The sequence below is a fragment of the Ambystoma mexicanum genome, chromosome 1p, assembly GCF_040938575.1.
Source record: "Ambystoma mexicanum isolate Mex_15411 chromosome 1p, UKY_AmexF1_1, whole genome shotgun sequence".
NCBI lineage: Eukaryota > Metazoa > Chordata > Amphibia > Caudata > Ambystomatidae > Ambystoma > Ambystoma mexicanum.
Genome location: NC_090921.1, coordinates 3402089 through 3429103, shown reverse-complemented (window position 1 = coordinate 3429103; position 27015 = coordinate 3402089). Strand labels below are relative to the sequence as shown.

At 48.1% G+C, this 27015-nt stretch overlaps 4 non-coding genes across 4 annotated transcripts; all 4 read right to left on the bottom strand.

Moving 5' to 3' along the window:
* Window positions 1-11566: 11566 nt before the first annotated feature.
* On the bottom strand, window positions 11567-11640 carry TRNAI-AAU (transfer RNA isoleucine (anticodon AAU)). The gene has a single exon. It is a non-coding gene; the product is annotated as a tRNA-Ile (tRNA).
* Window positions 11641-18673: 7033 nt separating this feature from the next.
* On the bottom strand, window positions 18674-18747 carry TRNAI-AAU (transfer RNA isoleucine (anticodon AAU)). The gene has a single exon. It is a non-coding gene; the product is annotated as a tRNA-Ile (tRNA).
* Window positions 18748-22252: 3505 nt separating this feature from the next.
* Window positions 22253-22326, bottom strand: TRNAI-AAU (transfer RNA isoleucine (anticodon AAU)). The gene has a single exon. It is a non-coding gene; the product is annotated as a tRNA-Ile (tRNA).
* Window positions 22327-25805: 3479 nt separating this feature from the next.
* On the bottom strand, window positions 25806-25879 carry TRNAI-AAU (transfer RNA isoleucine (anticodon AAU)). Its single transcript has one exon. It is a non-coding gene; the product is annotated as a tRNA-Ile (tRNA).
* Between the last annotated feature and the right edge of the window lie 1136 nt (window positions 25880-27015).

Here is a 27015-nt window from a genome sequence, read left to right as displayed (position 1 = left end):
CCCCATTCCAAGCCGCTTCTACCCCGCCGTACTGAGCATCGTTGCGCAGTCATGCCTCCTGCCTGCAACATTTTCAGTTGAGTGGGTGACAACCCTGTTATCATTTGCCAGATACCTTCTCCATTTACAGGAATTCTAATCAATTGCCTTTGCACTCACACATTTGCCGGGCATGGTTATCATTTGCACAGGTAATCAATCAGTTGCCATTCTTTGGCAATGACTGCCCAGGTCCCATAGCATTTGCCAGGATCAGAAGCTGGGCAGGGCTAAGTGGGGCAGGGATGCTGCTGATAGGATATCCCAGCAGGTCCTTGACCTATTCCAAACATTGAGACCTTGTAGAGGAAACCAAGTGGAAAGATTGGTACACAGCGATTTGATTGATGGGGGACCTGCAAAAAAGGGGGATCCTCAGGGGGTGTCCAAAGTTTAAGTTACCCATGGCGGGCCAGAGGGGTGCTGTGCTGCGATGTTGGGCCCATCTCCTCCCCGCAGGGTGATCCGACTCCCACAATTCAGAAGCCAGAAGACTCCTGAGATGTCAGCACACTGCAAAGTTGGAGTGATGTTATCAATTTGGGACTGGCGGGAAATACCTGTGCTGCCACCACCGGCTAACAAGAGGAGGACCACGGATAGACTGCCTTCTTGCAGTCCTTTTGCTACAGCACTAGGACATGTAGTCATTTCAGGAGCCAAAGAACTGTTTTTGGCATTAGCCAGAGGACGTCTTTGCTTATATTGTGCTATTACTCAGAATTCCACATCGGCTTATTATTTTACAGATTTCATATTCGTCCAATGAGAGTTCTTCATTCATGACGCTCCAATTTTAAAACGAAACTTAAAAAGGTGTGGCCAGTACGGGGATCGAACCCGCGACCTTGGCGTAATTAGCACCACGCTCTAACCAACTGAGGTATCCGGCCATTAATACTCTTGGTCACAGCAACAGCTACTAGCAGCCGCTGTCAGCAGAACAATGTTCTTAGTACATTCCCATTCAGCCCTTAGCGCCTGCTGTCAGCACATCGGAAGGCAACTTGCAGCCCAGGAGACGCGGCTGACAAGATGGAGCAGGTGACATCTAGACCATTCTTTGGTATGCACTGGATAAGAGCATTTGCACAAGATGTCGTCTTTGGGCCAGTTACAACCACTTTTGGGAAGGCTTACTGCTGCCACGGACTGCTGCCATTATAGACTCCACGCTCGAGGCTACATTATGAGGGGCAGCTGTCCTGGCCAAGCCTCAATGCCTAATGACTATAGAGTTGCTCCATATATAATACTAGTCCAATTTAGGTATTTTGCACCACAAAGTTATTTGCCACTTGGCTTACTTATGGCAACCTATTCTAAAATCACTTCCAAGGTGACTCTAAGCAGTGCTTTAAGTGGGATTAGAAATTGAGGGGGGCTCTCGTTAGGGGGCGTGGCCTAGGCATGGGTGTGCTTAGTCCACGCCCCCATCAAGAACCCCCCTCACCTAAGAGTTGGGGGCTGCTAAAAGAAGCAGAGCTGGGATGCACTGGCATTATTACCTTTAATGCGCACAGCCCCTCCTTTTAAACAAAAGAAGCGGCTAAGCGGAGCAAAGGTGTGACCCCAGAATGCCACAGCACACACCCAGCAGGCAGCCTTTTCATTCAAGGAGCCACATGCTGCAATGCTTAACCACAGGCTCCTTGAATGAAAGTGATGCCTGCTGCTGATGGCTCTGTACTCTGAAACAGGAGGAGGTCTGAACTGCCCAGCTTGCCTTTTGTTTCTGAGTAAATAGCCATCAGCCAGCGTGAGTAGCGCAGGGGCTTCATGCTGGGTGATGGCTATTTACTCAGAAACAAAAGGAGGCCTGGCAGTCCAGCCCTCCTCCTGTTTCAGAGTACAGAGCCACCAGGCAGCCCGTACTGGACGGTTGCACCTGCTGCTTGCAGGTGACAGCACTTCGGTTTAGAAAAAAAGAAAAGGCAATTACTTTTTTTATAATCCGTAGTGCTGACACCTGCAGGCAGCTTGTGTAACCGTGCAGCCGCTGCACGGGCGGCCTCAGGTGTCAGCATGGCTGGGGCTAGTCAGGGGTGAGTCCCCGGCAGGGCCCCGGCTTAGGAGCCTTTTCTGGAGACTGCCGGATCTCGGCCCATGCTAGCCCCAGCCCACTTAAAGCTCTGCCTCTAAGTATCAAAGACTGATGATGCTCCTTGAAATGTCTTTTTTCCGGGAAGTCACTTCTGTCCGTGTATCTCACCAGGAACTGGATGTGTTGCCTGAAGGTTACATATAGATTGCTGTGGTAGGTGCATTAACCCACTAGGCGAGCTTATCAGGTGTCAAACCTGGGACTTGCAAGACACACATGCACACAAACACATGCTGCAAAAAACTGGACTTCCTCTGAGGCATCAGGTTGAATGTTGGTGCATGTCCCTTCCTTCATCTAGTATTACTTCCATTGGCCAATGGCAACCATTTTCCACCCCAATGTTGAGGATATTTAGTTTCACAAAGAGAGATTAATCATTGGGGGTGCGAGGCATGTAAAATCTGGCCCAGCATTAAGTCTTTGTCTTCACCCTGGGGCGTATGTTGATATGGGCAGAGATGTCTCCTGCCACTGTACCCGGGGACGTCAGTTGGGGGTTGCTAGAGGTCGCATCTGCGACCTCTGAGGTCTCCCTTGCGACATCTGTGTTCTCCCTTGCAACCTCTTGAAAAAAGTTCTCTTTTTTTGTTTTTTTGGGGGGGTTTTGTAATGCAAGCTCCTAGGCTGTGGCCAGCACCATGTAGCTCTTTACTTCTGGAGTGGCTGGCTTTCTTGTTCAGGGCCGTTAAAAAAAATAAGAAAAATAAGAACAGGAGTGCCAAAAGTCTAACACTTTCAGCACTGACCCTAAATAAGAAAGAATAGGAATACCAAATAATGTGTCTTTCTGGAATGCTATACAATCATTGATAGACTCATTAAAGGTTTATTTCAGGCACACTTCAGGGGGTGAGTCACTGATTTAGTCTGTTCTTAAACGCCTCAACTCAGCCTTTCATCTTTCTGAGGTCGATAAATGAGTACCAACACATGTTGGGTGATATTGGGTGTATATTTTTACAATATAAAGCGCTTAAGCGTAAGTGCTATATAATAACACATCATTATCATTTGGTCATGGAATTCTGCTTGCATTCACAGTAATTTGGGAATATGGGCCTATACACTCTGATCTTAACAATACATATGGCGATCCATTCTTGTATGAAATGTACATCACACTATAGTGATATTGTAACCATATTTTTCGTGGTGTACAATGCTATGTGATGCCACTTCCTGTTTCGTCAATGGGTGAAAGGTTGTGTTCCATCGCTTCCTGCGATATCACTTCAGGGTGGGGTCAAATGACATCACTTCCTGTGATGTCATCAGGGGGGTCAAGGGTCGTGTGATGTCACTTCCGCTACCCCTGGCATTTTGGTGAAATGACGTCCCTTTGGGGTTGCTGCCTGTTAATGATTGCTTAAACACTCTCGCCTCTCAAAGCTGTGAGATTTGTTGTGCTCTTGCTTACTCCCCATTCCAAGCCGCTTCTACCCCGCCGTACTGAGCATCGTTGCGCAGTCATGCCTCCTGCCTGCAACATTTTCAGTTGAGTGGGTGACAACCCTGTTATCATTTGCCAGATACCTTCTCCATTTACAGGAATTCTAATCAATTGCCTTTGCACTCACACATTTGCCGGGCATGGTTATCATTTGCACAGGTAATCAATCAGTTGCCATTCTTTGGCAATGACTGCCCAGGTCCCATAGCATTTGCCAGGATCAGAAGCTGGGCAGGGCTAAGTGGGGCAGGGATGCTGCTGATAGGATATCCCAGCAGGTCCTTGACCTATTCCAAACATTGAGACCTTGTAGAGGAAACCAAGTGGAAAGATTGGTACACAGCGATTTGATTGATGGGGGACCTGCAAAAAAGGGGGGATCCTCAGGGGGTGTCCAAAGTTTAAGTTACCCATGGCGGGCCAGAGGGGTGCTGTGCTGCGATGTTGGGCCCATCTCCTCCCCGCAGGGTGATCCGACTCCCACAATTCAGAAGCCAGAAGACTCCTGAGATGTCAGCACACTGCAAAGTTGGAGTGATGTTATCAATTTGGGACTGGCGGGAAATACCTGTGCTGCCACCACCGGCTAACAAGAGGAGGACCATGGATAGACTGCCTTCTTGCAGTCCTTTTGCTACAGCACTAGGACATGTAGTCATTTCAGGAGCCAAAGAACTGTTTTTGGCATTAGCCAGAGGACGTCTTTGCTTATATTGTGCTATTACTCAGAATTCCACATCGGCTTATTATTTTACAGATTTCATATTCGTCCAATGAGAGTTCTTCATTCATGACGCTCCAATTTTAAAACGAAACTTAAAAAGGTGTGGCCAGTACGGGGATCGAACCCGCGACCTTGGCGTAATTAGCACCACGCTCTAACCAACTGAGGTATCCGGCCATTAATACTCTTGGTCACAGCAACAGCTACTAGCAGCCGCTGTCAGCAGAACAATGTTCTTAGTACATTCCCATTCAGCCCTTAGCGCCTGCTGTCAGCACATCGGAAGGCAACTTGCAGCCCAGGAGACGCGGCTGACAAGATGGAGCAGGTGACATCTAGACCATTCTTTGGTATGCACTGGATAAGAGCATTTGCACAAGATGTCGTCTTTGGGCCAGTTACAACCACTTTTGGGAAGGCTTACTGCTGCCACAGACTGCTGCCATTATAGACTCCACGCTCGAGGCTACATTATGAGGGGCAGCTGTCCTGGCCAAGCCTCAATGCCTAATGACTATAGAGTTGCTCCATATATAATACTAGTCCAATTTAGGTATTTTGCACCACAAAGTTATTTGCCACTTGGCTTACTTATGGCAACCTATTCTAAAATCACTTCCAAGGTGACTCTAAGCAGTGCTTTAAGTGGGATTAGAAATTGAGGGGGGCTCTCGTTAGGGGGCGTGGCCTAGGCATGGGTGTGCTTAGTCCACGCCCCCATCAAGAACCCCCCTCACCTAAGAGTTGGGGGCTGCTAAAAGAAGCAGAGCTGGGATGCACTGGCATTATTACCTTTAATGCGCACAGCCCCTCCTTTTAAACAAAAGAAGCGGCTAAGCGGAGCAAAGGTGTGACCCCAGAATGCCACAGCACACACCCAGCAGGCAGCCTTTTCATTCAAGGAGCCACATGCTGCAATGCTTAACCACAGGCTCCTTGAATGAAAGTGATGCCTGCTGCTGATGGCTCTGTACTCTGAAACAGGAGGAGGTCTGAACTGCCCAGCTTGCCTTTTGTTTCTGAGTAAATAGCCATCAGCCAGCGTGAGTAGCGCAGGGGCTTCATGCTGGGTGATGGCTATTTACTCAGAAACAAAAGGAGGCCTGGCAGTCCAGCCCTCCTCCTGTTTCAGAGTACAGAGCCACCAGGCAGCCCGCACTGGACGGTTGCACCTGCTGCTTGCAGGTGACAGCACTTCGGTTTAGAAAAAAAGAAAAGGCAATTACTTTTTTTATAATCCGTAGTGCTGACACCTGCAGGCAGCTTGTGTAACCGTGCAGCCGCTGCACGGGCGGCCTCAGGTGTCAGCATGGCTGGGGCTAGTCAGGGGTGAGTCCCCGGCAGGGCCCCGGCTTAGGAGCCTTTTCTGGAGACTGCCGGATCTCGGCCCATGCTAGCCCCAGCCCACTTAAAGCTCTGCCTCTAAGTATCAAAGACTGATGATGCTCCTTGAAATGTCTTTTTTCCGGGAAGTCACTTCTGTCCGTGTATCTCACCAGGAACTGGATGTGTTGCCTGAAGGTTACATATAGATTGCTGTGGTAGGTGCATTAACCCACTAGGCGAGCTTATCAGGTGTCAAACCTGGGACTTGCAAGACACACATGCACACAAACACATGCTGCAAAAAACTGGACTTCCTCTGAGGCATCAGGTTGAATGTTGGTGCATGTCCCTTCCTTCATCTAGTATTACTTCCATTGGCCAATGGCAACCATTTTCCACCCCAATGTTGAGGATATTTAGTTTCACAAAGAGAGATTAATCATTGGGGGTGCGAGGCATGTAAAATCTGGCCCAGCATTAAGTCTTTGTCTTCACCCTGGGGCGTATGTTGATATGGGCAGAGATGTCTCCTGCCACTGTACCCGGGGACGTCAGTTGGGGGTTGCTAGAGGTCGCATCTGCGACCTCTGAGGTCTCCCTTGCGACATCTGTGTTCTCCCTTGCAACCTCTTGAAAAAAGTTCTCTTTTTTTGTTTTTTTGGGGGGGTTTTGTAATGCAAGCTCCTAGGCTGTGGCCAGCACCATGTAGCTCTTTACTTCTGGAGTGGCTGGCTTTCTTGTTCAGGGCCGTTAAAAAAAATAAGAAAAATAAGAACAGGAGTGCCAAAAGTCTAACACTTTCAGCACTGACCCTAAATAAGAAAGAATAGGAATACCAAATAATGTGTCTTTCTGGAATGCTATACAATCATTGATAGACTCATTAAAGGTTTATTTCAGGCACACTTCAGGGGGTGAGTCACTGATTTAGTCTGTTCTTAAACGCCTCAACTCAGCCTTTCATCTTTCTGAGGTCGATAAATGAGTACCAACACATGTTGGGTGATATTGGGTGTATATTTTTACAATATAAAGCGCTTAAGCGTAAGTGCTATATAATAACACATCATTATCATTTGGTCATGGAATTCTGCTTGCATTCACAGTAATTTGGGAATATGGGCCTATACACTCTGATCTTAACAATACATATGGCGATCCATTCTTGTATGAAATGTACATCACACTATAGTGATATTGTAACCATATTTTTCGTGGTGTACAATGCTATGTGATGCCACTTCCTGTTTCGTCAATGGGTGAAAGGTTGTGTTCCATCGCTTCCTGCGATATCACTTCAGGGTGGGGTCAAATGACATCACTTCCTGTGATGTCATCAGGGGGGTCAAGGGTCGTGTGATGTCACTTCCGCTACCCCTGGCATTTTGGTGAAATGACGTCCCTTTGGGGTTGCTGCCTGTTAATGATTGCTTAAACACTCTCTCCTCTCAAAGCTGTGAGATTTGTTGTGCTCTTGCTTACTCCCCATTCCAAGCCGCTTCTACCCCGCCGTACTGAGCATCGTTGCGCAGTCATGCCTCCTGCCTGCAACATTTTCAGTTGAGTGGGTGACAACCCTGTTATCATTTGCCAGATACCTTCTCCATTTACAGGAATTCTAATCAATTGCCTTTGCACTCACACATTTGCCGGGCATGGTTATCATTTGCACAGGTAATCAATCAGTTGCCATTCTTTGGCAATGACTGCCCAGGTCCCATAGCATTTGCCAGGATCAGAAGCTGGGCAGGGCTAAGTGGGGCAGGGATGCTGCTGATAGGATATCCCAGCAGGTCCTTGACCTATTCCAAACATTGAGACCTTGTAGAGGAAACCAAGTGGAAAGATTGGTACACAGCGATTTGATTGATGGGGGACCTGCAAAAAAGGGGGGATCCTCAGGGGGTGTCCAAAGTTTAAGTTACCCATGGCGGGCCAGAGGGGTGCTGTGCTGCGATGTTGGGCCCATCTCCTCCCCGCAGGGTGATCCGACTCCCACAATTCAGAAGCCAGAAGACTCCTGAGATGTCAGCACACTGCAAAGTTGGAGTGATGTTATCAATTTGGGACTGGCGGGAAATACCTGTGCTGCCACCACCGGCTAACAAGAGGAGGACCACGGATAGACTGCCTTCTTGCAGTCCTTTTGCTACAGCACTAGGACATGTAGTCATTTCAGGAGCCAAAGAACTGTTTTTGGCATTAGCCAGAGGACGTCTTTGCTTATATTGTGCTATTACTCAGAATTCCACATCGGCTTATTATTTTACAGATTTCATATTCGTCCAATGAGAGTTCTTCATTCATGACGCTCCAATTTTAAAACGAAACTTAAAAAGGTGTGGCCAGTACGGGGATCGAACCCGCGACCTTGGCGTAATTAGCACCACGCTCTAACCAACTGAGGTATCCGGCCATTAATACTCTTGGTCACAGCAACAGCTACTAGCAGCCGCTGTCAGCAGAACAATGTTCTTAGTACATTCCCATTCAGCCCTTAGCGCCTGCTGTCAGCACATCGGAAGGCAACTTGCAGCCCAGGAGACGCGGCTGACAAGATGGAGCAGGTGACATCTAGACCATTCTTTGGTATGCACTGGATAAGAGCATTTGCACAAGATGTCGTCTTTGGGCCAGTTACAACCACTTTTGGGAAGGCTTACTGCTGCCACGGACTGCTGCCATTATAGACTCCACGCTCGAGGCTACATTATGAGGGGCAGCTGTCCTGGCCAAGCCTCAATGCCTAATGACTATAGAGTTGCTCCATATATAATACTAGTCCAATTTAGGTATTTTGCACCACAAAGTTATTTGCCACTTGGCTTACTTATGGCAACCTATTCTAAAATCACTTCCAAGGTGACTCTAAGCAGTGCTTTAAGTGGGATTAGAAATTGAGGGGGGCTCTCGTTAGGGGGCGTGGCCTAGGCATGGGTGTGCTTAGTCCACGCCCCCATCAAGAACCCCCCTCACCTAAGAGTTGGGGGCTGCTAAAAGAAGCAGAGCTGGGATGCACTGGCATTATTACCTTTAATGCGCACAGCCCCTCCTTTTAAACAAAAGAAGCGGCTAAGCGGAGCAAAGGTGTGACCCCAGAATGCCACAGCACACACCCAGCAGGCAGCCTTTTCATTCAAGGAGCCACATGCTGCAATGCTTAACCACAGGCTCCTTGAATGAAAGTGATGCCTGCTGCTGATGGCTCTGTACTCTGAAACAGGAGGAGGTCTGAACTGCCCAGCTTGCCTTTTGTTTCTGAGTAAATAGCCATCAGCCAGCGTGAGTAGCGCAGGGGCTTCATGCTGGGTGATGGCTATTTACTCAGAAACAAAAGGAGGCCTGGCAGTCCAGCCCTCCTCCTGTTTCAGAGTACAGAGCCACCAGGCAGCCGGCACTGGACGGTTGCACCTGCTGCTTGCAGGTGACAGCACTTTGGTTTAGAAAAAAAGAAAAGGCAATTACTTTTTTTATAATCCGTAGTGCTGACACCTGCAGGCAGCTTGTGTAACCGTGCAGCCGCTGCACGGGCGGCCTCAGGTGTCAGCATGGCTGGGGCTAGTCAGGGGTGAGTCCCCGGAAGGGCCCCGGCTTAGGAGCCTTTTCTGGAGACTGCCGGATCTCGGCCCATGCTAGCCCCAGCCCACTTAAAGCTCTGCCTCTTAGTATCAAAGACTGATGATGCTCCTCGAAATGTCTTTTTTCCGGGAAGTCACTTCTGTATGTGTATCTCACCAGGAACTGGATGTGTTGCCTGAAGGTTACATATAGATTGCTGTGGTAGGTGCATTAACCCACTAGGCGAGCTTATCAGGTGTCAAACCTGGGACTTGCAAGACACACATGCACACAAACACATGCTGCAAAAAACTGGACTTCCTCTGAGGCATCAGGTTGAATGTCGGTGCATGTCCCTTCCTTCATCTAGTATTACTTCCATTGGCCAATGGCAACCATTTTCCACCCCAATGTTGAGGATATTTAGTTTCACAAAGAGAGATTAATCATTGGGGGTGCGAGGCATGTAAAATCTGGCCCAGCATTAAGTCTTTGTCTTCACCCTGGGGCGTATGTTGATATGGGCAGAGATGTCTCCTGCCACTGTACCCGGGGACGTCAGTTGGGGGTTGCTAGAGGTCGCATCTGCGACCTCTGAGGTCTCCCTTGCGACATCTGTGTTCTCCCTTGCAAACTCTTGAAAAAAGTTCTCTTTTTTTGTTTTTTTGGGGGGGTTTTGTAATGCAAGCTCCTAGGCTGTGGCCAGCACCATGTAGCTCTTTACTTCTGGAGTGGCTGGCTTTCTTGTTCAGGGCCGTTAAAAAAAATAAGAACAATAAGAACAGGAGTGCCAAAAGTCTAACACTTTCAGCACTGACCCTAAATGAGAAAGAATAAGAATACCAAATAATGTGTCTTTCTGGAATGCTATACAATAATTGCTAGACTCATTAAAGGTTTATTTCAGGCACACTTCAGGGGGTGAGTCACTGATTTAGTCTGTTCTTAAACGCCTCAACTCAGCCTTTCATCTTTCTGAGGTCGATAAATGAGTACCAACACATGTTGGGTGATATTGGGTGTATATTTTTACAATATAAAGCGCTTAAGCGTAAGTGCTATATAATAACACATCATTATCATTTGGTCATGGACTTCTGCTTGCATTCACAGTAATTTGGGAATATGGGCCTATACACTCTGATCTTAACAATACATATGGCGTTCCATTCTTGTATGAAATGTACATCACATTATGTACATCACACTATAGTGATATTGTAACCATATTTTTCGTGGTGTACAATGCTATGTGATGCCACTTCCTGTTTCGTCAACGGGTGAAAGGTTGTGTTCCATCGCTTCCTGCGATATTACTTCAGGGTGGGGTCAAATGACATCACTTCCTGTGATGTCATCAGGGGGTCAAGGGTCGTGTGATGTCACTTCCGCTACCCCTGGCATTTTCGTGAAATGACGTCCCTTTGGTGTTGCTGCCTGTTAATGATTGCTTAAACACTCTCTGCTCTCAAAGCTGTGAGATTTGTTGTGCTCTTGCTTACTCCCCATTCCAAGCCGCTTCTACCCCGCCGTACTGAGCATCGTTGCGCAGTCATGTCTCCTGCCTGCAACATTTTCAGTTGAGTGGGTGACAGCCCTGTTATCATTTGCCAGATACCTTCTCCATTTACAGGAATTCTAATCAATTGCCTTTGCACTCACACATTTGCCGGGTATGGTTATCATTTGCACAGGTAATCAATCAGTTGCCATTCTTTGGCAATGACTGCCCAGGTCCCATAGCATTTGCCAGGATCAGAAGCTGGGCACGGCTAAGTGGGGCAGGGATGCTGCTGATAGGATATCCCAGCAGGTCCTTGACCTATTCCAAACAATGAGACCTTGTAGAGGAAACCAAGTGGAAAGATTGGTACACAGCGGTTTGATTGATGGGGGACCTGCAAAAAAGGGGGGATCCTCAGGGGGTGTCCAAAGTTTAAGTTACCCATGGCGGGCCAGAGGGGTGCTGTGCTGCGATGTTGGGCCCATCTCCTCCCCACAGGGTGATCCGACTCCCACAATTCAGAAGCCAGAAGACTCCTGAGATGTCAGCACACTGCAAAGTTGGAGTGATGTTATCAATTTGGGACTGGCGGGAAATACCTGTGCTGCCACCGCCGGCTAAGAAGAGGAGGACCACGATTAGACTGCCTTCTTGCAGTCCTTTTGCTACAGCACTAGGACATGTAGTCATTTCAGGAGCCAAAGAACTGTTTTTGGCATTAGCCAGAGGACGTCTTTGCTTATATTGTGCTATTACTCAGAATTCCACATCGGCTTATTATTTTACAGATTTCATATTCGTCCAATGAGAGTTCTTCATTCATGACTCTCCAATTTTAAAAGGAAACTTAAAAAGGTGTGGCTAGTACGGGGATCGAACCCGCGACCTTGGCGTTATTAGCACCACGCTCTAACCAACTGAGCTAACCGGCCAATAATACTCACGGTCACAGCAACAGCTACTAGCAGCCGCTGTCAGCAGAAAAATGTTCTTAGTACATTCCTATTGAGCCCTTAGCGCCTACAGTCAGCACATGGGAAGGCGACTTGCAGCCCATGAGACGCGCCTGACAAGATGGAGCAGGTGACATCTAGACCATTCTATGGCATGCACTGGATAAGAGCATTTGCACAAGATGTCGTCTTTGGGCCAGTTACAACCACTTTTGGGAAGGCTTACTGCTGCCACGGACTGCTGCCATTATAGACTCCACACTCGAGGCTACATTATGAGGGGCAGCTGTCCTGGCCAAGCCTCAATGCCTAATGACTATAGAGTTGCTCCATATATAATACTAGTCCAATTTAGGTATTTTGCACCACAAAGTTATTTGCCACTTGGCTTACTTATGGCAACCTATTCTAAAGTCACTTCCAAGGTGACTCTAAGCAGTGCTTTAAGTGGGATTAGAAATTGAGGGGGGCTCTCGTTAGGGGGCGTGGCCTAGGCATGGGTGTGCTTAGTCCACGCCCCCATCAAGAACCCCCCTCACCTAAGAGTTGGGGGCTGCTAAAAGAAGCAGAGCTGGGATGCACTGGCATTATTACCTTTAATGCGCACAGCCCCTCCTTTTAAACAAAAGAAGCGGCTAAGCGGAGCAAAGGTGTGACCCCAGAATGCCACAGCACACACCCAGCAGGCAGCCTTTTCCTTCAAGGAGCCACATGCTGCTATGCTTTACCACAGGCTCCTTGAATGAAAGTGATGCCTGCTGCTGATGGCTCTGTACTCTGAAACAGGAGGAGGTCTGAACTGCCCAGCTTGCCTTTTGTTTCTGAGTAAATAGCCATCAGCCAGCGTGAGTAGCGCAGGGGCTTCATGCTGGGTGATGGCTATTTACTCAGAAACAAAAGGAGGCCTGGCAGTCCAGCCCTCCTCCTGTTTCAGAGTACAGAGCCACCAGGCAGCCCGCACTGGACGGTTGCACCTGCTGCTTGCAGGTGACAGCACTTCGGTTTAGAAAAAAAGAAAAGGCAATTACTTTTTTTCTAATCCGTAGTGCTGACACCTGCACGCAGCTTGTGTAACCGTGCAGCCGCTGCACGGGCGGCCTCAGGTGTCAGCATGGCTGGGGCTAGTCAGGGGTGAGTCCCCGGCAGGGCCCCGGCTTAGGAGCCTTTTCTGGAGACTGCCGGATCTCGGCCCATGCTAGCCCCAGCCCACTTAAAGCTCTGCCTCTAAGTATCAAAGACTGATGATGCTCCTTGAAATGTCTTTTTTCCGGGAAGTCACTTCTGTCCGTGTATCTCACCAGGAACTGGATGTGTTGCCTGCAGGTTACATATAGATTGCTGTGGTAGGTGCATTAACCCACTAGGCGAGCTTATCAGGTGTCAAACCTGGGACTTGCAAGACACACATGCACACAAACACATGCTGCAAAAAACTGGACTTCCTCTGAGGCATCAGGTTGAATGTTGGTGCATGTCCCTTCCTTCATCTAGTATTACTTCCATTGGCCGATGGCAACCATTTTCCACCCCAATGTTGAGGATATTTAGTTTCACAAAGAGAGATTAATCATTGGGGGTGCGAGGCATGTAAAATCTGGCCCAGCATTAAGTCTTTGTCTTCACCCTGGGGCGTATGTTGATATGGGCAGAGATGTCTCCTGCCACTGTACCCGGGGACGTCAGTTGGGGGTTGCTAGAGGTCGCATCTGCGACCTCTGAGGTCTCCCTTGCGACATCTGTGTTCTCCCTTGCAACCTCTTGAAAAAAGTTCTCTTTTTTTGTTTTTTTGGAGGGGTTTTGTAATGCAAGCTCCTAGGCTGTGGCCAGCACCATGTAGCTCTTTACTTCTGGAGTGGCTGGCTTTCTTGTTCAGGGCCGTTAAAAAAAATAAGAACAATAAGAACAGGAGTGCCAAAAGTCTAACACTTTCAGCACTGACCCTAAATAAGAAAGAATAGGAATAACAAATAATGTGTCTTTCTGGAATGCTATACAATCATTGCTAGACTCATTAAAGGTTTATTTCAGGCACACTTCAGGGGGTGAGTCACTGATTTAGTCTGTTCTTAAACGCCTCAACTCAGCCTTTCATCTTTCTGAGGTCGATAAATGAGTACCAACACATGTTGGGTGATATTGGGTGTATATTTTTACAATATAAAGCGCTTAAGCGTAAGTGCTATATAATAACACATCATTATCATTTGGTCATGGACTTCTGCTTGCATTCACAGTAATTTGGGAATATGGGCCTATACACTCTGATCTTAACAATACATATGGCGATCCATTCTTGTATGAAATGTACATCACATTATGTACATCACACTATAGTGATATTGTAACCATATTTTTCGTGGTGTACAATGCTATGTGATGCCACTTGCTGTTTCGTCAACGGGTGAAAGGTTGTGTTCCATCGCTTCCTGCGATATCACTTCAGGGTGGGGTCAAATGACATCACTTCCTGTGATGTCATCAGGGGGTCAAGGGTCGTGTGATGTCACTTCCGCTACCCCTGGCATTTTGGTGAAATGACGTCCCTTTGGGGTTGCTGCCTGTTAATGATTGTTTAAACACTCACTCTGCTCTCAAAGCTGTGAGATTTGTTGTGCTCTTGCTTACTCCCATTCCAAGCCGCTTCTACCCCGACGTACTGAGCATCGTTGCGCAGTCATGCCTCCTGCCTGCAACATTTTCAGTTGAGTGGGTGACAGCCCTGTTATCATTTGCCAGATGCCTTCTCCATTTACAGGAATTGTAATCAATTGCCTTTGCACTCACACATTTGCCGGGCATGGTTATCATTTGCACAGGCAATCAATCAGTTGCCATTCTTTGGCAATGACTGCCCAGGTCCCATAGCATTTGCCAGGATCAGAAGCTGGGCACGGCTAAGTGGGGCAGGGATGCTGCTGATAGGATATCCCAGCAGGTCCTCGACCTATTCCAAACAATGAGACCTTGTAGAGGAAACCAAGAGGAAAGATTGGTACACAGCGATTTGATTGATGGGGGACCTGCAAAAAAGGGGGGATCCTTAGGTGGTGTCCAAAGTTTAAGTTACCCATGGCTGGCCAGAGGGGTGCTGTGCTGCGATGTTGGGCCCATCTCCTCCCCGCAGGGTGATCCGACTCCCACAATTCAGAAGCCAGAAGACTCCTGAGATGTCAGCACACTGCAAACTTGGAGTGATGTTATCAATTTGGGACTGGCGGGAAATACCTGTGCTGCCACCGCCGGCTAAGAAGAGGAGGACCACGGATAGACTGCCTTCTTGCAGTCCTTTTGCTACAGCACTAGGACATGTAGTCATTTCAGGAGCCAAAGAACTGTTTTTGGCATTAGCCAGAGGAAGTCTTTGCTTATATTGTGCTATTACTCAGAATTCCACATCGGCTTATTATCTTACAGATTTCATATTCGTCCAATGAGAGTTCTTCATTCATGACGCTCCAATTTTAAAAGGAAACTTAAAAAGGTGTGGCCCTAACCAACTGAGCTAACCGGCCATTAATACTCACGGTCACAGCAACAGCTACTAGCAGCCGCTGTTAGCAGAAAAATGTTCTTAGTACATACCTATTGAGCCCTTAGCGCCTACAGTCAGCACATGGGAAGGCGACTTGCAGCCCATGAGACGCGCCTGACAAGATGGAGCAGGTGACATCTAGACCATTCTTTGGCATGCACTGGATAAGAGCATTTGCACAAGATGTCGTCTTTGGGCCAGTTACAACCACTTTTGGGAAGGCTTACTGCTGCCACGGACTGCTGCCATTATAGACTCCACGCTCGAGGCTACATTATGAGGGGCAGCTGTCCTGGCCAAGCCTCAATGCCTAATGACTATAGAGTTGCTCCATATATAATACTAGTCCAATTTAGGTATTTTGCACCACAAAGTTATTTGCCACTTGGCTTACTTATGGCAACCTATTCTAAAGTCACTTCCAAGGTGACTCTAAGCAGTGCTTTAAGTGGGATTAGAAATTGAGGGGGGCTCTCGTTAGGGGGCGTGGCCTAGGCATGGGTGTGCTTAGTCCACGTCCCCATCAAGAACCCCCCTCACCTAAGAGTTGGGGGCTGCTAAAAGAAGCAGAGCTGGGATGCACTGGCATTATTACCTTTAATGCGCACAGCCCCTCCTTTTAAACAAAAGAAGCGGCTAAGCGGAGCAAAGGTGTGACCCAAGAATGCCACAGCACACACCCAGCAGGCAGCCTTTTCATTCACGGAGCCACATGCTGCAATGCTTTACCACAGGCTCCTTGAATGAAAGTGATGCCTGCTGCTGATGGCTCTGTACTCTGAAACAGGAGGAGGTCTGAACTGCCCAGCTTGCCTTTTGTTTCTGAGTAAATAGCCATCAGCCAGCGCGAGTAGCGCAGGGGCTTCATGCTGGGTGATGGCTATTTACTCAGAAACAAAAGGAGGCCTGGCAGTCCAGCCCTCCTCCTGTTTCAGAGTACAGAGCCACCAGGCAGCCCGCACTGGACGGTTGCACCTGCTGCTTGCAGGTGACAGCACTTCGGTTTAGAAAAAAAGAAAAGGCAATTACTTTTTTTCTAATCCGTAGTGCTGACACCTGCACGCAGCTTGTGTAACCGTGCAGCCGCTGCACGGGCGGCCTCAGGTGTCAGCATGGCTGGGTCTAGTCGGGGGTGAGTCCCCGGCAGGGCCCCGGCTTAGGAGCCTTTTCTGGAGACTGCCGGATCTCGGCCCATGCTAGCCCCAGCCCACTTAAAGCTCTGCCTCTAAGTATCAAAGACTGATGATGCTCCTTGAAATGTCTTTTTTCCGGGAAGTCACTTCTGTCCGTGTATCTCACCAGGAACTGGATGTGTTGCCTGCAGGTTACATATAGATTGCTGTGGTAGGTGCATTAACCCACTAGGCGAGCTTATCAGGTGTCAAACCTGGGACTTGCAAGACACACATGCACACAAACACATGCTGCAAAAAACTGGACTTCCTCTGAGGCATCAGGATGAATGTTGGTGCATGTCCCTTCCTTCATCTAGTATTACTTCCATTGGCCGATGGCAACCATTTTCCACCCCAATGTTGAGGATATTTAGTTTCACAAAGAGAGATTAATCATTGGGGGTGCGCGGCATGTAAAATCTGGCCCAGCATTAAGTCTTTGTCTTCACCCTGGGGCGTATGTTGATATGGGCAGAGATGTCTCCTGCCACTGTACCCGGGGACGTCAGTTGGGGGTTGCTAGAGGTCGCATCTGCGACCTCTGAGGTCTCCCTTGCGACATCTGTGTTCTCCCTTGCAACCTCTTGAAAAAAGTTCTCTTTTTTTGTTTTTTTGGGGGGGTTTTGTAATGCAAGCTCCTAGGCTGTGGCCAGCATCATGTAGCTCTTTACTTCTGGAGTGGCTGGCTTTCTTGTTCAGGGCCGTTAAAAAAAATAAGAACAATAAGAACAGGAGTGCCAAAAGTCTAACACTTTCAGCACTGACCCTAAATAAGAAAGAATAGGAATACCAAATAATGTGTCTTTCTGGAATGCTATACAATAATTGCTAGACTCATTAAAGGTTTATTTCAGGCACACTTCAGGGGGTGAGTCACTGATTTAGTCTGTTCTTAAACGCCTCAACTCAGCCTTTCATCTTTCTGAGGTCGATAAATGAGTACCAACACATGTTGGGTGATATTGGGTGTATATTTTTACAATATAAAGCGCTTAAGCGTAAGTGCTATATAATAACACATCATTATCATTTGGTCATGGACTTCTGCTTGCATTCACAGTAATTTGGGAATATGGGCCTATACACTCTGATCTTAACATTACATATGGCGATCCATTCTTGTATGAAATGTACATCACATTATGTACATCACACTATAGTGATATTGTAACCATATTTTTCGTGGTGTACAATGCTATGTGATGCCACTTCGTGTTTCGTCAACGGGTGAAAGGTTGTGTTCCATCGCTTCCTGCGATATCACTTCAGGGTGGGGTCAAATGACATCACTTCCTGTGATGTCATCAGGGGGTCAAGGGTCGTGTGATGTCACTTCCGCTACCCCTGGCATTTTGGTGAAATGACGTCCCTTTGGGGTTGCTGCCTGTTAATGATTGCTTAAACACTCCTCTCAAAGCTGTGAGATTTGTTGTGCTCTTGCTTACTCCCCATTCCAAGCCGCTTCTACCCCGCCGTACTGAGCATCATTGCGCAGTCATGCCTCCTGCCTGCAACATTTTCAGTTGAGTGGGTGACAGCCCTGTTATCATTTGCCAGATGCCTTCTCCATTTACAGGAATTCTAATCAATTGCCTTTGCACTCACACATTTGCCGGGCATGGTTATCATTTGCACAGGTAATCAATCAGTTGCCATTCTTTGGCAATGACTGCCCAGGTCCCATAGCATTTGCCAGGATCAGAAGCTGGGCACGGCTAAGTGGGGCAGGGATGCTGCTAATAGGATATCCCAGCAGGTCCTTGACCTATTCCAAACAATGAGACCTTGTAGAGGAAACCAAGAGGAAAGATTGGTACACAGCGATTTGATTGATGGGGGGCCTGCAAAAAAGGGGGGATTCTCAGGGGGTGTCCAAAGTTTAAGTTACCCATGGCGGGCCAGAGGGGTGCTGTGCTGCGATGTTGGGCCCATCTCCTCCCCGCAGGGTGATCCGACTCCCACAATTCAGAAGCCAGAAGACTCCTGAGATGTCAGCACACTGCAAACTTGGAGTGATGTTATCAATTTGGGACTGGCGGGAAATACCTGTGCTGCCACCGCCGGCTAAGAAGAGGAGGACCACGATTAGACTGCCTTCTTGCAGTCCTTTTGCTACAGCACTAGGACATGTAGTCATTTCAGGAGCCAAAGAACTGTTTTTGGCATTAGCCAGAGGACGTCTTTGCTTATATTGTGCTATTACTCAGAATTCCACATCGGCTTATTATTTTACAGATTTCATATTCGTCCAATGAGAGTTCTTCATTCATGACGCTCCAATTTTAAAAGGAAACCTAAAAAGGTGTGGCCAGTACGGGGATCGAACCCGCGACCTTGGCGTTATTAGCACCACGCTCTAACCAACTGAGCTAACCGGCCATTAATACTCGAGGTCACAGCAACAGCTACTAGCAGCCGCTGTCAGCAAAAAAATGTTCTTAGTACATTCCTATTGAGCCCTTAGCGCCTACAGTCAGCACATGGGAAGGCGACTTGCAGCCCATGAGACGCGCCTGACAAGATGGAGCAGGTGACATCTAGACCATTCTTTGGCATGCAATGGATCAGAGCATTTGCACAAGATGTCGTCTTTGGGCCAGTTACAACCACTTTTGGGAAGGCTTACTGCTGCCACGGACTGCTGCCATTATAGACTCCACGCTCGAGGCTACATTATGAGGGGCAGCTGTCCTGGCCAAGCCTCAATGCCTAATGACTATAGAGTTGCTCCATATATAATACTAGTCCAATTTAGGTATTTTGCACCACAAAGTTATTTGCCACTTGGCTTACTTATGGCAACCTATTCTAAAGTCACTTGCAAGGTGACTCTAAGCAGTGCTTTAAGTGGGATTAGAAATTGAGGGGGGCTCTCGTTAGGGGGCGTGGCCTAGGCATGGGTGTGCTTAGTCCACGCCCCCATCAAGAACCCCCCTCACCTAAGAGTTGGGGGCTGCTAAAAGAAGCAGAGCTGGGATGCACTGGCATTATTACCTTTAATGCGCACAGCCCTACCTTTTAAACAAAAGAAGCGGCTAAGCGGAGCAAAGGTGTGACCCCAGAATGCCACAGCACACACCCAGCAGGCAGCCTTTTCATTCAAGGAGCCACATGCTGCAATGCTTTACCACAGGCTCCTTGAATGAAAGTGATGCCTGCTGCTGATGGCTCTGTACTCTGAAACAGGAGGAGGTCTGAACTGCCCAGCTTGCCTTTTGTTTCTGAGTAAATAGCCATCAGCCAGCGTGAGTAGCGCAGGGGCTTCATGCTGGGTGATGCCTATTTACTCAGAAACAAAAGGAGGCCTGGCAGTCCAGCCCTCCTCCTGTTTCAGAGTACAGAGCCACCAGGCAGCCCGCACTGGACGGTTGCACCTGCTGCTTGCAGGTGACAGCACTTCGGTTTAGAAAAAAAGAAAAGGCAATTACTTTTTTTCTAATCCGTAGTGCTGACACCTGCAGGCAGCTTGTGTAACCGTGCAGCCTCTGCACGGGCGGCCTCAGGTGTCAGCATGGCTGGGTCTAGTCGGGGGTGAGTCCCCGGCAGGGCCCCGGCTTAGGAGCCTTTTCTGGAGACTGCCGGATCTCGGCCCATGCTAGGCCCAGCCCACTTAAAGCTCTGCCTCTAAGTATCAAAGACTGATGATGCTCCTTGAAATGTCTTTTTTCCGGGAAGTCACTTCTGTCCGTGTATCTCACCAGGAACTGGATGTGTTGCCTGCAGGTTACATATAGATTGCTGTGGTAGGTGCATTAACCCACTAGGCGAGCTTATCAGGTGTCAAACCTGGGACTTGCAAAACACACATGAACACAACACATGCTGCAAAAAACTGGACTTCCTCTGAGGCATCAGGTTGAATGTTGGTGCATGTCCCTTCCTTCATCTAGTATTACTTCCATTGGCCAATGGCAACCATTTTCCACCCCAATGTTGAGGATATTTAGTTTCACAAAGAGGGATTAATCATTGGGGGTGCGAGGCATGTAAAATCTGGCCCAGCATTAAGTCTTTGTCTTCACCCTGGGGCGTATGTTGATATGGGCAGAGATGTCTCCTGCCACTGTACCCGGGGACGTCAGTTGGGGGTTGCTAGAGGTCGCATCTGCGACCTCTGAGGTCTCCCTTGCGACATCTGTGTTCTCCCTTGCAACCTCTTGAAAAAAGTTCTCTTTTTTTGTTTTTTTGGGGGGGTTTTGTCATGCAAGCTCCTAGGCTGTGGCCAGCACCATGTAGCTCTTTACTTCTGGAGTGGCTGGCTTTCTTGTTCAGGGCCGTTAAAAAAAAAATAAGAAAAATAAGAACAGGAGTGCCAAAAGTCTAACACTTTCAGCACTGACCCTAAATAAGAAAGAATAGGAATACCAAATAATGCGTCTTTCTGGAATGCTATACAATCATTGATAGACTCATTAAAGGTTTATTTCAGGCACACTTCAGGGGGTGAGTCACTGATTTAGTCTGTTCTTAAACGCCTCAACTCAGCCTTTCATCTTTCTGAGGTCGATAAATGAGTACCAACACATGTTGGGTGATATTGGGTGTATATTTTTACAATATAAAGCGCTTAAGCGTAAGTGCTATATAATAACACATCATTATCATTTGGTCATGGACCTCTGCTTGCATTCACAGTAATTTGGGAATATGGGCCTATACACTCTGATCTTAACAATACATATGGCGATCCATTCTTGTATGAAATGTACATCACATTATGTACATCACACTATAGTGATATTGTAACCATATTTTTCGTGGTGTACAATGCTATGTGATGCCACTTCGTGTTTCGTCAACGGGTGAAAGGTTGTGTTCCATCGCTTCCTGCGATATCACTTCAGGGTGGGGTCAAATGACATCACTTCCTGTGATGTCATCAGGGGGTCAAGGGTCGTGTGATGTCACTTCCGCTACCCCTGGCATTTTGGTGAAATGACGTCCCTTTGGTGTTGCTGCCTGTTAATGATTGCTTAAACACTCTCTCCTCTCAAAGCTGTGAGATTTGTTGTGCACTTGCTTACTCCCCATTCCAAGCCGCTTCTACCCCGCCGTACTGAGCATCGTTGCGCAGTCATGCCTCCTGCCTGCAACATTTTCAGTTGAGTGGGTGACAGCCCTGTTATCATTTGCCAGATGCCTTCTCCATTTACAGGAATTGTAATCAATTGCCTTTGCAATCACACATTTGCCAGGCATGGTTATCATTTGCACAGGTAATCAATCAGTTGCCATTCTTTGGCAATGACTGCCCAGGTCCCATAGCATTTGCCAGGATCAGAAGCTGGGCACGGCTAAGTGGGGCAGGGATGCTGCTGATAGGTTATCCCAGCAGGTCCTTGACCTATTCCAAACAATGAGACCTTGTAGAGGAAACCAAGAGGAAAGATTGGTACACAGCGATTTGATTGATGGGGGGCCTGCAAAAAAGGGGGGATTCTCAGGGGGTGTCCAAAGTTTAAGTTACCCATGGCGGGCCAGAGGGGTTCTGTGCTGCGATGTTGGGCCCATCTCCTCCCCGCAGGGTGATCCGACTCCCACAATTCAGAAGCCAGAAGACTCCTGAGATGTCAGCACACTGCAAAGTTGGAGTGATGTTATCAATTTGGGACTGGCGGGAAATACCTGTGCTGCCACCGCCGGCTAAGAAGAGGAGGACCACGGATAGACTGCCTTCTTGCAGTCCTTTTGCTACAGCACTAGGACATGTAGTCATTTCAGGAGCCAAAGAACTGTTTTTGGCATTAGCCAGAGGACGTCTTTGCTTATATTGTGCTATTACTCAGAATTCCACATCGACTTATTATTTTACAGATTTCATATTCGTCCAATGAGAGTTCTTCATTCATGACGCTCCAATTTTAAAAGGAAACTTAAAAAGGTGTGGCCAGTACGGGGATCGAACCCGCGACCTTGGCGTTATTAGCACCACGCTCTAACCAACTGAGTTAACCGGCCATTAATACTCACGGTCACAGCAACAGCTACTAGCAGCCGCTGTCAGCAGAAAAATGTTCTTAGTACATACCTATTGAGCCCTTAGCGCCTACAGTCAGCACATGGGAAGGCGACTTGCAGCCCATGAGACGCGCCTGACAAGATGGAGCAGGTGACATCTAGACCATTCTTTGGCATGCACTGGATAAGAGCATTTGCACAAGATGTCGTCTTTGGGCCAGTTACAACCACTTTTGGGAAGGCTTACTGCTGCCACGGACTGCTGCCATTATAGACTCCACGCTCGAGGCTACATTATGAGGGGCAGCTGTCCTGGCCAAGCCTCAATGCTTATGACTATAGAGTTGCTCCATATATAATACTAGTCCAATTTAGGTATTTTGCACCACAAAGTTATTTGCCACTTGGCTTACTTATGGCAACCTATTCTAAAGTCACTTCCAAGGTGACTCTAAGCAGTGCTTTAAGTGGGATTAGAAATTGAGGGGGGCTCTCGTTAGGGGGCGTGGCCTAGGCGTGGGTGTGCTTAGTCCACGCCCCATCAAGAACCCCCCTCACCTAAGAGTTGGGGGCTGCTAAAAGAAGCAGAGCTGGGATGCACTGGCATTATTACCTTTAATGCGCACAGCCCCTCCTTTTAAACAAAAGAAGCGGCTAAGCGGAGCAAAGGTGTGACCCCAGAATGCCACAGCACACACCCAGCAGGCAGCCTTTTCATTCAAGGAGCCACATGCTGCAATGCTTTACCACAGGCTCCTTGAATGAAAGTGATGCCTGCTGCTGATGGCTCTGTACTCTGAAACAGGAGGAGGTCTGAACTGCCCAGCTTGCCTTTTGTTTCTGAGTAAATAGCCATCAGCCAGCGTGAGTAGCGCAGGGGCTTCATGCTGGGTGATGGCTATTTACTCAGAAACAAAAGGAGGCCTGGCAGTCCAGCCCTCCTCCTGTTTCAGAGTACAGAGCCACCAGGCAGCCCGCACTGGACGGTTGCACCTGCTGCTTGCAGGTGACAGCACTTCGGTTTAGAAAAAAAGAAAAGGCAATTACTTTTTTTCTAATCCGTAGTGCTGACACCTGCACGCAGCTTGTGTAACCGTGCAGCCGCTGCACGGGCGGCCTCAGGTGTCAGCATGGCTGGGTCTAGTCGGGGGTGAGTCCCCGGCAGGGCCCCGGCTTAGGAGCCTTTTCTGGAGACTGCCGGATCTCGGCCCATGCTAGCCCCAGCCCACTTAAAGCTCTGCCTCTAAGTATCAAAGACTGATGATGCTCCTTGAAATGTCTTTTTTCCGGGAAGTCACTTCTGTCCGTGTATCTCACCAGGAACTGGATGTGTTGCCTGCAGGTTACATATAGATTGCTGTGGTAGGTGCATTAACCCACTAGGCGAGCTTATCAGGTGTCAAACCTGGGACTTGCAAGACACACATGCACACAAACACATGCTGCAAAAAACTGGACTTCCTCTGAGGCATCAGGTTGAATGTTGGTGCATGTCCCTTCCTTCATCTAGTATTACTTCCATTGGCCGATGGCAACCATTTTCCACCCCAATGTTGAGGATATTTAGTTTCACAAAGAGAGATTAATCATTGGGGGTGCGAGGCATGTAAAATCTGGCCCAGCATTAAGTCTTTGTCTTCACCCTGGGGCGTATGTTGATATGGGCAGAGATGTCTCCTGCCACTGTACCCGGGGACGTCAGTTGGGGGTTGCTAGTAGGTCTCCCTTGCGACATCTGTGTTCTCCCTTGCAACCTCTTGAAAAAAGTTCTCTTTTTTTGTTTTTTTGGGGGGGGTTTGTAATGCAAGCTCCTAGGCTGTGGCCAGCACCATGTAGCTCTTTACTTCTGGAGTGGCTGGCTTTCTTGTTCAGGGCCGTTAAAAAAAATAAGAACAATAAGAACAGGAGTGCCAAAAGTCTAACACTTTCAGCACTGACCCTAAATAAGAAAGAATAGGAATACCAAATAATGTGTCTTTCTGGAATGCTATACAATAATTGCTAGACTCATTAAAGGTTTATTTCAGGCACACTTCAGGGGGTGAGTCACTGATTTAGTCTGTTCTTAAACGCCTCAACTCAGCCTTTCATCTTTCTGAGGTCGATAAATGAGTACCAACACATGTTGGGTGATATTGGGTGTATATTTTTACAATATAAAGCGCTTAAGCGTAAGTGCTATATAATAACACATCATTATCATTTGGTCATGGACTTCTGCTTGCATTCACAGTAATTTGGGAATATGGGCCTATACACTCTGATCTTAACAATACATATGGCGATCCATTCTTGTATGAAATGTACATCACATTATGTACATCACACTATAGTGATATTGTAACCATATTTTTCGTGGTGTACAATGCTATGTGATGCCACTTGCTGTTTCGTCAACGGGTGAAAGGTTGTGTTCCATCGCTTCCTGCGATATCACTTCAGGGTGGGGTCAAATGACATCACTTCCTGTGATGTCATCAGGGGGTCAAGGGTCGTGTGATGTCACTTCCGCTACCCCTGGCATTTTGGTGAAATGACGTCCCTTTGAGGTTGCTGCCTGCTAATGATTGTTTAAACACTCACTCTCTGCTCTCAAAGCTGTGAGATTTGTTGTGCTCTTGCTTACTCCCATTCCAAGCCGCTTCTACCCCGCCGTATTGAGCATCGTTGCGCAGTCATGCCTCCTGCCTGCAACAGTTGAGTGGGTGACAGCCCTGTTATCATTTGCCAGATGCCTTCTCCATTTACAGGAATTGTAATCAATTGCCTTTGCACTCACACATTTGCCGGGCATGGTTATCATTTGCACAGGTAATCAATCAGTTGCCATTCTTTCGCAATGACTTCCCAGGTCCCATAGCATTTGCCAGGATCAGAAGCTGGGCACGGCTAAGTGGGGCAGGGATGCTGCTGATAGGATATCCCAGCAGGTCCTTGTCCTATTCCAAACATTGAGACCTTGTAGAGGAAACCAAGAGGAAAGATTGGTACACAGCGATTTGATTGATGGGGGACCTGCAAAAAAGGGGGGATCCTCAGGGGGTGTCCAAAGTTTAAGTTACCCATGGCTGGCCAGAGGGGTGCTGTGCTGCGATGTTGGGCCCATCTCCTCCCCGCAGGGTGATCCGACTCCCACAATTCAGAAGCCAGAAGACTCCTGAGATGTCAGCACACTGCAAACTTGGAGTGATGTTATCAATTTGGGACTGGCGGGAAATACCTGTGCTGCCACCGCCGGCTAAGAAGAGGAGGACCACGGATAGACTGCCTTCTTGCAGTCCTTTTGCTACAGCACTAGGACATGTAGTCATTTCAGGAGCCAAAGAACTGTTTTTGGCATTAGCCAGAGGACGTCTTTGCTTATATTGTGCTATTACTCAGAATTCCACATCGGCTTATTATTTTACAGATTTCATATTCGTCCAATGAGAGTTCTTCATTCATGACGCTCCAATTTTAAAAGGAAACTTAAAAAGGTGTGGCCAGTACGGGGATCGAACCGGCGACCTTGGCGTTATTAGCACCACGCTCTAACCAACTGAGCTAACCGGCCCTTAATACTCACGGTCACAGCAACAGCTACTAGCAGCCGCTGTCAGCAGAAAAATGTTCTTAGTACATACCTATTGAGCCCTTAGCGCCTACAGTCAGCACATGGGAAGGCGACTTGCAGCCCATGAGACGCGCCTGACAAGATGGAGCAGGTGACATCTAGACCATTCTTTGGCATGCACTGGATAAGAGCATTTGCACAAGATGTCGTCTTTGGGCCAGTTACAACCACTTTTGGGAAGGCTTACTGCTGCCACGGACTGCTGCCATTATAGACTCCACGCTCGAGGCTACATTATGAGGGGCAGCTGTCCTGGCCAAGCCTCAATGCCTAATGACTATAGAGTTGCTCCATATATAATACTAGTCCAATTTAGGTATTTTGCACCACAAAGTTATTTGCCACTTGGCTTACTTATGGCAACCTATTCTAAAGTCACTTCCAAGGTGACTCTAAGCAGTGCATTAAGTGGGATTAGAAATTGAGGGGGGCTCTCGTTAGGGGGCGTGGCCTAGGCATGGGTGTGCTTAGTCCACGCCCCCATCAAGAACCCCCCTCACCTAAGAGTTGGGGGCTGCTAAAAGAAGCAGAGCTGGGATGCACTGGCATTATTACCTTTAATGCGCACAGCCCCTCCTTTTAAACAAAAGAAGCGGCTAAGCGGAGCAAAGGTGTGACCCCAGAATGCCACAGCACACACCCAGCAGGCAGCCTTTTCATTCAAGGAGCCACATGCTGCAATGCTTTACCACAGGCTCCTTGAATGAAAGTGATGCCTGCTGCTGATGGCTCTGTACTCTGAAACAGGAGGAGGTCTGAACTGCCCAGCTTGCCTTTTGTTTCTGAGTAAATAGCCATCAGCCAGCGCGAGTAGCGCAGGGGCTTCATGCTGGTTGATGGCTATTTACTCAGAAACAAAAGGAGGCCTGGCAGTCCAGCCCTCCTCCTGTTTCAGAGTACAGAGCCACCAGGCAGCCCGCACTGGACGGTTGCACCTGCTGCTTGCAGGTGACAGCACTTCGGTTTAGAAAAAAAAAAAAGGCAATTACTTTTTTTCTAATCCGTAGTGCTGACACCTGCACGCAGCTTGTGTAACCGTGCAGCCGCTGCACGGGCGGCCTCAGGTGTCAGCATGG